This window comes from Hyperolius riggenbachi, chromosome 7 (assembly GCF_040937935.1).
Source record: "Hyperolius riggenbachi isolate aHypRig1 chromosome 7, aHypRig1.pri, whole genome shotgun sequence".
In the NCBI taxonomy this organism is placed as follows: Eukaryota; Metazoa; Chordata; class Amphibia; order Anura; family Hyperoliidae; genus Hyperolius; species Hyperolius riggenbachi.
Window position 1 is genome coordinate 275,576,039 of NC_090652.1, and position 13,290 is coordinate 275,589,328.

The window sequence follows — 13,290 nt, forward strand, 5'->3', positions numbered from 1 at the left end:
TTTGTAGTCTGTTATTTATTTTTTGTACAAAAAGTCCTATTTAAAACATTGAATTTTTTATTCCTAGTAGCAATGACTCTTCCTCCTTGATTTACAGGGTGAGTAAACAGCATAAATGTGACAATAAATTGAAGGGGCAAAACACAGCGAAGACAGAACACAATAGGCGAGAGAAGAACAGCTAAACCCAAAATTAAGGCAAATTCGAATGTATGAAATATAAAAGCAAAGTGGTGTGCAGAATACCTTTCTCTGGCCAATCAGGAGAGACCATGTGACATGCCGTTCTACGTGCCTCGACACCCCTGCATTACAGTAAAAGCTGTGCATCCACATAAGGAAGCAACTTTTTACTTTCAAAAATTTACGTAAAAACCCTTAAAGCGGACCTGAACTCAGAACTTCCTCTCTGATCTAAAAGGTGCGCAACAGCATAATAACCTTTTAAAGAAAAATGTCTGTTACAGCGAACACAAATCCTACAATAAATCTTCAGTATCTCCTTCCTGCTTTCATAGAAGCAGACCTATTATTAACAGCCTGTGCTTTCAAATCAGCTTGTCTGCCGTGGAAAGCAGCTGCCACAGGGGAGGGATCAAATTACAACTTGTGATTAGACACAGGTGAGGGGGAATCAGGCTAAACTCTCTAAATACAGAGTGCATTTCTCTAGGTTTTCCTCCTGTCCTGTGCAAGAGTTCAGGTCCAATTTGATGGGACAGTTAAAGCGGATCCAAGATGAAAAACTAACTATAACAAGTAACTTGTCTATATATCTTATCTAAAGTTTAGATAGTTTACACAGCAAATCTAGCTGCAAACAGCTTTAATAGAAAATGATTATTTCTTCCTGTGATACAGTGACAGCAGCCATGTTGTCTGTAAACATTACACAGAGGCAGGCTTATCTGTATCTTCAGAAAAAAAACCTAATCCCCCCCCCCTCCTCCCCTATGACTCTGAAATCAATGGCTAGTAACACCTCCTCCTGCCCAGACTGAGCTCCCATGAGCCCTTGCTACTGCCAAGGCTCTCTGAAAACCTGTGGGCGTGGTTTATTTAGTTTATAGGGAATTAGAGTATTAAAACAAAAAAGTATTTGGCTTGAGGAATGCTCTATAAACAATAGTAAAGGAACACAATTATGCAATGAGTAAAAGTTCACCTCGGATCCACTTTAAGCAAAAAAAAAAAAAAAAAAAAAATCTGTTTTGCTTGGGGCTTCTTGCCAGGGATGTGCTTCTGAGTAGCTACGAGTTTGTAGCTACTCAGTTTTAAAATATTAATATTGATTAAAGCAGGTGTGACCATGGGAGGCGGGTGCTTAACTTGCCCAGAATTCCATGGGGTCCTGTGTGGTTCATCACGTCACTCGCAAATTATTGGCCGCGTTCCACCACTCACTACCGCACTTCCTCCTTTCTGGCCGGAAGGAGGAAGTGAAACGCAGCCAACATTTCGCATGTGACGCGATGGACCTGACAGGACCCCGCTGACTTCTCTGTAAGTTAAGCCCCCGTCTCCCATGGTCACACCTAGTGTCTCCCATAGGCACATCCCTACTTCTTGCAGCCTCCTGGAGTCATCCTGTGCCTTCCTTCCGAGACCCTCTGGCCAGCAGTGGCAACCCCCTCAAAGCTGGCCAGTCGGAGGCTTCTGTACGGCCTGATCGAGCTCCCAATCTTGCTGGGAGCATTCTGCACATTTCCTCATACTGCACATGCACAGAACGCTGCTGTGCATGAGTATTCAGTGAGGAGGCGCGCGGCCGACCAGACCTTCAGATGGTCTCTGAAGAACGGTGCGGGCACAGGATGACTCCTGGGGGTGAAGGTAGCCATACAGCTAGCGGTTTGGCTGTACGATTGATCATTCGATTCGATCATTTTATAGAATCTAGAGGAAATCGAGATTTCAGAAATTCCAGAATTCCCAATCAATGAAAAGTAGCTGATTTTATGTCGACCAGTTTAGTCGATCGAGCAGGATGCAAGATATCGGTCAATCGCACACAAATCTGCTACTGGTCACATATTAAATCGACCCTGAATCGATTTGTGCATTCAGAGCTTGGAGACAGTGAAGGTGGATTGGATCGCATAGGATATTGCTTGTAGTGCATTGGTCACTAGTTGATCGACTTTCTATCAACCACACTGAAGTCGATTCCTTAAACGGAACATAAGCAGTAAAAATAAAAATCTGTACTTACCTGGGGCTGTCCCCCGGTGTTTTCTTGGCTCCTCTCCCGGTCCCGTTGCAGAATACACCACCGGCGACACCGGGGCAGAGTATCGGGCTGACACTTCCTCATCAATGACGCTATGCGTCATCACGGCGACCGGAATGACAGTACTGCGCATTCGCGGTTTAGAGTTAGAAAACAGCTCATGCGCAGTACTGTCACGCCGGCATGATTACGCATAGCATCACCGATAAGGAAGTGTCGGGCCGACACTCGGCCCCGGTGACGCCGGTGGTGTATTCTGCAACGGGACCGGGAGAGGAGCCAGGAGGATGCCAGGGGACCTACCGACCGATGGTGGGCTGGAGAAAGCCCCAGGTAAATACCGATTTTTACTGCTCAGGGTCCCTTTAATTGTTTTGATGGAATCAGAATTGCTACATGTATAGCTACCTTTAAAGTGCTTCTCCTTAGATTTCCCCTAATGGTGACTCATGAACAGTTTGTGTTGATAAGTTGTGAAAGCTCATTCTGCTATCCGGAGCTTTCCTAGCGGAAGACTTCTTTGATGGTGTAGCTGTGCACCTGTCCACACATTTTTTTGTTCTGGAATTTGAAAAGATGTATTATTTACACTAATCGACTTGATTGCATTAAAATGGTGTTAAAAATAAGCCTTTTTCAATTTTGGATTTAGTTGAGTTATAGAAGGAATACAGAGGTAAGGCAGTGCGTAAGCTGTAGATCTGGAAACTGGACTTGCTGTGCCCAGTACTACGGGAAACCAAGCTGCTTCGTTGGTGGCTTTTAAAAATGCCCTTGTAATTTACATTATATGCTTGCCTGAAGAAGTTAGTTTTAAGGGTTGGAGAGTGATGTTGTGGGAGGGAATGCCATAGAAAAGGAGAAACTTGTGAGATGTCCTGTATATGTAAATATGAGGTGATTCTAGTGGACAGCAAGAAAAATGTGAGTGGAGTGTGCTGTGTGGAATGGATCTTGAAATTAATGAGTTGCATGAAGGAGGCAAGGCTTTCGATGGTTAGCTTTAGATGTTTGAAGTGATTGGCAGCCATTGAAGATTGCCTAAGAGAAGCAGCTGCATGAGAAGAGATGTGAAGGAGGTAAGCAGCAGTGTTCAGTATGGATACATAACTATAGCAAAAATGACTGACCCTAAGTAATGCATTTACATTAGTTGTGAGGAAAGAACATGGCACAGAAAGTTCAGATTCTGGAATAAACCAACTATCTGGACAGGGTCAGATGGCACTCTCGCCTTGCGGTGCTGGGCCTCTTGTAATCTGACCCAGGGTACTATCTGCATGGAGTCTGTATGTTCTGCAGGTTTGCCCGAGTTTCCTCCCACATTCTGGAAACCTATAGATAAGTTAATTGGCTACCCACAGATTTAGCCATATGACTACAGTAGGGAATACATAATGAGCCCCTCTGAGGGACAGTTCTGTAAGGGCCCTTTCACACAGTCATCGGCTTGCGAGTGCCCAGAGCCGGGACAAGGTCCTCCAGCACCCAAGGCTGAGACACCAAAGTGCGCCCCTCCATCCCTGCCACCCCAGCCGTCACACACTGATTGCTATTAGACTAAGGCACCACAGGGCCCACAACCTCCCCAACACCTTAATATCTAGTTATCTGGCTTGCAGTCACTGCCATGTATCCCCTATTCTTATTTATTTCTGCTTCAAACACAATTAGGAAGGACAGCTGAATGAATTCTGCGCCCCCTCCTACACTGCGCCCTGAGGCTGGAGCCTCTCCAGCCTATGCCTCGGCCCGGCCCTGCGAGTGCCATACAGTACAATGAAAATATGCCTCAGTGCTACTGTAAATGCATAGTGTTTTAACGCAATGCAGCTGGTGTGTGCTGCCCATTGATATGAAGTCGCATTGCGCTAACTTGGTAAATTTCATGTAATTTAATGCAACATACTTGGTGTGAAAAGTCCCTAAAACGCTGCCGAAGATGTTAGCACTATGTAAATAAAATAAGGCATTGTGGCTTTCAACTGGGTGAAAGATGTCTGACAGCTGTTTCCTGTTCAATGCTCCTCAGAGGCACAAATCACCCCCACTTATCAGAAAACACATCGGAACCCGTCCGCCACACTTGGATGTGGAAGCCACATCAGAGAGTACTTAAAGTGAACCAGAGACGAAGCACCCTCATGTATTTTACCACATAGATCAGTCGGAACATTAGAGAAAACACCTGCCATGCTTTCTATTTTATTCTGCACTGCACAGCTTGTTTCATATCAGACCTGATAAAATCCCCGACTGAGCATTCAGTCTGGCTTTGCTATAATGACTCAGCTATAATGATTCCTGCGCAGAGCCAGCAGGGGGTAGGCTTGGACTTGAAAAGACATGAGAGAACAGACGGAGCTGTAAAAATTCCTGAGCAAAGCCAGACTGAATGTTCAGTCAGGGATTTTATCAGGGCTGATTAGAAGCAAGCTGTGCAGTGCAGAATGAAAATTCAGTCTGGCTTTGCTCAGGAATTTTTACAGCTCCGTCTGTTCTCTCATGTCTTTTCAAGTCCAAGCCTACCCCCTGCTGGCTCTGCGCAGGAATCATTATAGCTGAGTCATTATAGCAAAGCCAGACTGAATGCTCAGTCGGGGATTTTATCAGGTCTGATATGAAACAAGCTGTGCAGTGCAGAATAAAATAGAAAGCATGGCAGGTGTTTTCTCTAGTGTTCCGACTGATCTATGTGGTAAAATACATGAGGGTGCTTCGTCTCTGGTTCACTTTAATCAAGCAACACCGCATCAGTTGGGTGCTGAGGTGTTGCTGCTAAGAGTAAAATATCAGTTATTGAAATGACGAATACAGTATTTTACTATGCTCTACCCAGCAATGAATGCCTAACTAACCCTTGCCCTCCCTTGTAAGTGCCTAACCTTAAGACAGGTAAAAAGGGCGCTGGACAGTGAATTACAGCTATAGCAACGCTTAAAGGGTAATTTGGGCGCCGGCAAAAAGACAAAGTCCAAATTATGGGGGAAAAAAACTGCAGTTATGCTGCCAGCAATAGCTGGCATCCAAATTGCATCTTGCCCCCGAGTCCACGGCAGCTTGGAGGGGGAATAGTAATCTACACTGCCGGAAAATTTGCAATAGCAGGGTGAACCTTTTTTGGCTTCACCCAGCGCCCAAATTTACCAGCACCTGTTTTACATGTATGCGCCTAACCCTCCCCTCATGCCAAACTAACCTCCGGCGACTAAACGACAGCTGTAGCCGATTGATGACGATCAGCTACAACCATTAAACTCTGTGTAGTAGCTTCTACTGGCAACGGGCAGGCAGATGACTAGTTGGGTGCCCAATTATCGAAAGTCAACACAGATGTCTATGAGACGCCTGCCGAATTGAGCCCCTCCCCTTCAATGAATTCCACACATATGAGACCATGATGGCGTAGTAGTGTAAATAGTTTATTTAATCATATGCAATGGACAGAGCAAGAACGTAACATGGACTGGTTCTAATATTGCTAAAACCTGAAGTCAAAACTAAAGAAAACATGCCAACATTTCCAACATTCCAGATCGGTGAATTATGTTAGCTTTACAAACTTAGTTATTCAAATAAGAAGCCCCGTGTTAGACTGATGTGGATTTAAAGTGTACCGGTCATCCATACAGGTGAGACTTGAAAAATCAGACTATCGTGCAAAAGTCCATTTATTTTAAGTAATTCAAATGAAAAGGTGAAACTAATATATGAAATAGGAACCCTTTGCAGGTGGTTTTGATTAATTAGCTGATGCACACTTTGAGCCTAGAATCACAATATTCTAATGGGCTGAGATTTAGATTTTGGGGCTTTCGTAATATGTAAGCCATAATCAACAAAATGATAACAAATAAAGGCTTGAATTATATCTCACTTTGCATGTAATGAGTGTATTTCATATATTAGTTTCACCTCCACTGAAATAAGTAGACTTTTGCACGATATTTACGTTTTTTGAGTTTCACCTGTACACTCCAGAGATGACCATTCTGTATGCCAAAGAAACATTCAGCCAATCGATTCAGCAGGATTTTTTTTTACCGTATTTCTGTGATTTATATTATTAGGAACTTATAAAATGCTAAAACTAAAAAAGGGCGTGGTGATCGGGTATGGCGAGGTAAATAAAGGAGTATGCGTATCTATGCCCCTGGTGGGCAAGTGAAGTTTCCAGGGGCATAAATATGTGTACCAGCAGTGCGGAACCAGCTAAAGGGAATAAGAAGGAAAAAAGTAATTATTTCTCAATTTTCAGCCATTATAGTTTAAAAATTAAAAGTGCTACTGTAAAAAAACCCACACATTTTATTTGCCCAAATGTCCCGGTCAGTTAACATTGAAAAATGTCCCTAGAACAATGTAGGGCGACAATATTTTATCTGGAAATAAAGGTGCATTTTTTACATTTTGCGTTTCTTTATACTAGTTTACTAATTACTAGCCCTTATTTGCAAAAATAACAGTAATACACCCTCATGACTTACAAATTAAAGTCCCTTAGGTAATTCTGTGGTTTTGTATTGTTTTTAAATGCTGTCACTTTTTACTTGTACAAGTGTTTGGTTTATGTTGGTAACAAAGGGGATGGGAGTTGTAGGGGTTTACTTTTTTTTTTTTTTAAATGCATTTTAGTGTATGTAGGTGTATTTTTACTTGTTGGCCACTAGAAGTCCCCACACTTTATTCCTGTGTACTGTTCGCAGTTGTGTAGTTTGTGTTTTTTACTTTCATTTTCAGAATGACCACCAGAATCGTGCCGATGCCAGTGATTATTCATTACAGGCACTGATCGCCTTTGGTAACACATGCATCCATTCACTGAGCACATGGCGGTGACAGAAATGTGCACAATCGCGAGTGGCAGACATAAAATAATCAGATGCACATATCTACGCCCCTGAACCGCAAGTGAAGTTTACAGGGGAGTAGATAGGAGTTGCAAAAGTCTGGAAGTGGTTAATTGATATTTGCATAATCAAAAAATGTTTTTGTAATCACTACAGACAGCTAGGCCCTGGTGTCATCTATGGCTCTGTCTTACTACACAGCAGCAAAACAAGGCCTTTCTTCAACTTATTATCATACCCAGTAAACCAGCAGGTGGCACTCTAAAAGAATACCAAATTCTCATTTGTGATATTAAATATTTTCCTAATAAAAAATAAATGCAATAAAATAGAACACAATTGTGCAGCCACACAGAGTTGTGTAACCTCTAATTAGTTATCCATGAGAATTACGCTGGCCATACATGTATTGATATTTCTGACAGTGTCTGGCAGATTTGATGACTTCAATTGAATTTACAAGTAATCTATTGATGCAACATATCTGATCATTTTGTCATTTTGTGCAGTTTCACAATTAACAGGCTGGACATGTAAAATTTCCATGTGGCTGGGCAGCAGTGGTGGGAGACTGATGGCGTCACTTGCCGTTCCATCGATGCTTTATAGATTTTTTTCTGAGATTGAATTTGCCATGGATGACAGGTGTCAATTACTATCGGTTCGAATTCCAGTTGTTTAGGACTGATCAGGTTTGCGTATCAGATCATAATCAAGCTAGATTTAGGGCTTTTCATATGGGCAGCTGAAAGTGGTGAATTTACCGCCTGTCAGCTACTCTCCTGCAATGGCCATTTGCTTCTTAGCACTCCATACCGGAGGTGGGCAGGCACTCCCCCCATGGAGACATATCTGAGCGTGGCCAATGGGTAAAGTTGTTGCATGTCAAGCCCTGATGCACGTGGTGTTACAACTGCTTTCATTTGGTCGCAGTATAACTGCCCCCGAATGGCACCCGTGGGTGGGGTACTGAACTGCTTCACAAGTGCGCCTCTCATCTGAAAGAGGCCTTACAGCTACAGCACTCTATAGATAAATGGTCCTGTAGATACCCAGTGAGAAAGAAGAGAAAGGAATACAGGCTAGTTGAAAGGGCCTATTTGCAATTGCAAAACTACTGCAATTTTACAGCGATTGCGTTTTATGATTCTCATTCGCTGAAATGAGAAGCGCACTGTGATCACTTACAAAATGCTGCATGGAGCGTGTTTGCAAATCGCAAGCAATGTAGTGGGAATGATCCCATACGGATACATTGTACATAATGGTTTAGAAAATGCCTGCAAAGCGCCCCACTGTAAGCAGGCCCTAAGAAGGAATGGCACTGTACACATTCTTATTTATCTCATCATGTTACTTCAGGTACTGTTTAAAGAGACTCTGAAGCCTCCCTAAATCACTATTTTTACTTCACAACCCTGTTAAGCATTATTGCCCCCTCTGAAATGCCGCATCCCGCGGCTGAAATCTCAATCCCCCAAAACCACAGGGCAAAAATCCACGACTTTCCTGGTCATGGATTTTTCTGCCCGAAGCAGGTAGAGCTTTGGGCTGTAGCTCTGCCTCCAGTCCAATCAATCTGTGATGATATCCGCCTCTCCCCGCCCCTCTCAGTGAAAGAAGACAAAGGGGCTGGAGGAGGCGGGATCTGTGCAGATTGATGGCGTAGAGGCAGAGCTACTGCTCAAAGCTCTGCTTTTACAAGAATCAATCCCCTAATCTTTGCCAGGGGATTTCGGGGGGATTGATTGAGACTGAATCCGCGGCCGTTTACGGCGTTTCAGGTAGGGCAATCATGCCTAACAGTATTGTGAAATAAAAACAGTGATTTAGGGACGCTTCAGACTCCCTTTTTTGGCTGTAATTAAACCTTAAAGAGTTTCCCTTTAATTTTGCAAGGAAGGGTTGTGGTCTAAGGGGAGGGATTTTCACCTGACATTAAAGAACCGTAACCAAAAATTGAACTTCATCCCAATCAGTAGCTGATACCCCCTTTCCCATGAGAAATCTTTTCCTTTTCAAAAACAGATCATCAGGCGGCTCTGTATGGCTGATATTGTGGTGAAACTCCTCCCACAGTGGGATGTCAGGACCATGGTTCTGACATCACACTGTGGGAGCCTTGTTGCATTGTGGGAAATAACAGCTGTTTACAGTCGTTTCCATCTGCCAAAAAAGCAAGCATCTCCTTCCACTGACATCGCCTGCCAGCAGTAAAAATGTCACCATTTGATAACTGTCAGAATGTAAACCAGGGAGAGGAAAGATTTTACAGAGGGCAAACACTGACTAAATCGTTTTATACATAATTATTGGAAAATGAAGCACTTTATTACATTATTTTCACTGGAGTTCCTCTTTAAAGAACTTAAGCCTGACACGCTAAGCGACAGAAGTATTTTTCCTGAACTCTGGAATAAAAACTGATTTTGTAATGCTAATTTCACAGAAGGTAAACTTCATATGTTCAGCTTATTACCCCAATGGACTTTATTCATAAACCTTCTCATAAATGACTTATCACCTAATTGATAAAAAATAACTTTCAGCACGTTTACAACCAAAATAATCACTCAAAGTAAGTGGTTTCTGATTAATGTCATTTCAGTATTACTTTTCTCCCCTTAATTATGTTATATTTTTGTTCTTAGGGAGCTTAAAAATATAACATAGATAATGTGAAAACAGGTGAAAAAGCTTTGTCAATCCTGCCCAATGTCTCTTTTCAGCAGACTTGAAACACTTATGACGCCTTTTTTTATAAATATTTTTATTGTTCAAGAAGGAAGACGATCAATGAGATGTTAGCGATTCTAACTCTCATAGAAATTTCATATAAACCGTATGCAGCTTGGAATGTGGGCCAATCAGCATCAACAGGAAGTGCATTTAATTGGCCCAATTCCATGACGGCCTGATTTGTGTAGTTATTATACACAGAAAACTGTGTCCGCACAGAGTGTGCATGAATCTATTCTGTGCAACTTTGCAAAGCTTCCAAAATGGCCACCTCCGTGGTTCACCAGACCACTTTAAATCCAAGTCAGCTCTGTCCACGGGTCACTTCCACTACATCGCTTTATCAGGTTAAAGGTCATATTAACATTGGCATGTTCTCCTGGTATGTAAGATCACACGCTTGTGCAAATGTAACACGGACTGTACTGGCAGTTGTACACAAGTGAAAAAAATATAATGGAAAGTTAAGCAAATGACAATGTAACTTTGATCCCCAAAATGTATTTTTTTTAGTTAAATATAAAAACAAAACAACAAACTATAAGTTAAAATAACATTCAGATTGTGTAGCACAGGCTGATGCGATTTTCATTTGTTTTTGTTTTTTTTATTTTTATTTTAAACAATATTTACAGTATTACCCAGCGGCTAGGCCAGGGGTTAAAGAAGTATAAAACAAAGGAGGGGGGAAAGAAAAACTTAAAAAACAGCATCAACTCTGTAGCAAAATATCTGTACATTTAAAAACAGGTCATCATAAAACTACATATCAGTAGAGGAGACGGAAGTCAGAGATGCAATGAGTGATCACTCGAACGCAATTTAAAGAGCAGCTCCACCCAAAACGGAACTTTACAGCGGGTGTTGCAAGGCAGAAGCCAAGTCCCTATCAGACCCTGCTCTTCCCTCTGGAGAGATCTGTTCCTTAGCTGAAATGTTTGGCGCTGCACCACACCTCTCACAACCTCAGATCAGGAGAATCCATCAACCTGATCAATCCCAGAGTGCACCCAAAATATTTTGAGCCATTTGGAGATTTCTGTCATGCTACCCCTACCCTTTGGAAATTCCTACCACACTCAGTAACTCCATCCCAGGAGTTATTAGATTCCAGACTGAAAAGCCATCTGTTTAGCCTGGAATTTGCAGATTTGTAGAATTCTTCCTCTATACCAAAATGTATCAATCAACCAATTACTGGTCTGAGCCATGCTTATGCGATTTGAGTCCTACAGGAGAAAAGGGCTTTACAAATATTGGTTGTTGTTGTTGTAGTATGTTTGAGGTGAGCCAGTAAGAAAGTCTGTAGGGAAATTCTGCTAATGTGATTGGGTGGAGAGCACCCTCTAGAATTGCTAGGTTAAAGTGGGTTGTAGTCATATGGCGCCTACACTATTTGGACAATTAGGATGCTTGTAGACATTGCTATGATTGGAGGACTTTTCCATATGGGTCACTTCAACCATACTAGCTCCTAATGTTTTTCCTCGGAGTCATTCTACAAGAAGTAGTATGCAGATGACAAGTTTGGGAGGAGCAACACCTAATCTGCAATGATGTGCAGTGGAAAAATCTCAGTTGCAAGGGCTCGATCCGATGTGTGGCTGTAACGGTATTCGATATCCTGAAGACTGATGTACCACCCCCCCATACCCAGCGTTGAAAGCTCACCTGTCACGCAAGTCACAAACCACGAGTACCTGTACCACGTGACACTAGATCATGTAACAAGTCACTACATGCCCCAGTGTCAGGTAGTAAAGGCAACCACGGTGACGCCAGACACTGGAGGAAGCCAGGATTTACACCGGAGTGTGACAGGTGAGCCTTCAACACTGCACACGGTCATAAAGGGGACACGTACACTTGGGGGGGCAGCAGCAGGAGGAAATCTATAGATAATCGGTGTGGAGTGTATGGGCTGGCTTTAGAGATCTAATGATCAATCTGGTGGCACATCGGGTGATGTATGGCCAGTTCAAGCATCTCATTGACCATCGGTGGTCATGATTTTTTGTGCCATTATTGTCAGCAAGCTAAATAAACTCTCTAAATATCCCAACAGAAAACCCATTAGAAGGAGTATGATGTGGCCGTTTTGTTATCTGCAGAGTGGTCACAGGCTGTCCATAGCCAAACATTGAGTGAAATGTTAACTTGACCTATGGCAGTAGGGAAGGTCGAGGGTGAATTTGACTGGTCCATTTTCAAGCTGCATACATTTGCATTTTCAATTTGTATAATCCTGCATCCACTTGGAATTATTTCCATCTCACTGACCCTCCCTAACTGGCAATCGTGGAGATTTCTACAGAGGGGTCTAAGGCAGCAGACTAAGACCTGAACCCCACCTTGTTGCATCCGAAGAAAGCCTGTTCCAAGTGGAGCTACTCTTTAAAGTGTAACCACACTCCCAGAAATTCTAATATTGTAAGGCAGGACAGCAGTCACCTTGTGAATCATACATCCCTCCTACCACCTTCCCTTAGGTATATACAGACCCTCGGAAGAGCTGGAGTCATTGTTACATAGGCACAACATTCTGTGGACCTGATTACTGAGATACCCCTGGGCTGAAGAACATTGAACAATAAGGATAGTCAATGAGATGCAAGGTATTCCGAGTTAAAAGCAGGATATTGCAAATGCATGCAGCTTGAAAATGGAGGAATGGGAACCCACCTTGGTGGGATTTGATTGGTCCATTTTAAAGCAGCAAATGTTTGCATTCAGAACTTACATAATCCTTCATCACCTTAGAACTTTTTGCATTACATTGACCATCCCCACTAAGACCAGAGAAGACTTCCTGTCCAGTTCTGCAGGACCACTTGATGATCTCCAGTGGCCTAAAGGTGTGAGATCCCTGTAGACCCCGTGACCTGGACTTACAAGGGGTCTCCTAAGTGCAGACAGTCAATGGGATGCAAATGAGTCTGGCATACAGGCAAATTAATGAAGATTGGAACTGGGTCAGTTAAATGCACTTTCTGACAATTCTGGTTGGTCTTGTTTCAAGCTGCATCATATTTGCATGAAATTTGCATCAAAGTCGGATTTGTATCCCATTGACCATCATTACGCCTGAACTGGAAAACATCCGGCAAGGTTATTCTGAAAATCTGGACTGGAGTTATAAAGCTGTCTGCTAGTGAAGCCGCAGACGTTTGCAACTCCCCAGGTCATGACGGACTATAGGAATGCTGAAAGCCCAACTCCGGGAGAAAAGTACTGTAGTTTTGGATAGTGTGGCAACCAGGCATAGAAGAACGCTGTTCTGAATGATTCCGAAGAAAACAAGAACTTCAAGCACAGCGTATCTTGGGGATGGAGTTCACTCTCCTTTGAAGCCGCCTCTGTGCACTGCCCTCCACGGTGCTTCCCAGTTCTCAATACTTCCTCCTTTACAGCTGGAAGGAGGAAGTTGCTGGAATGCACCATGGAGGGCAATGCACAGAGGTGGCCTCCAGG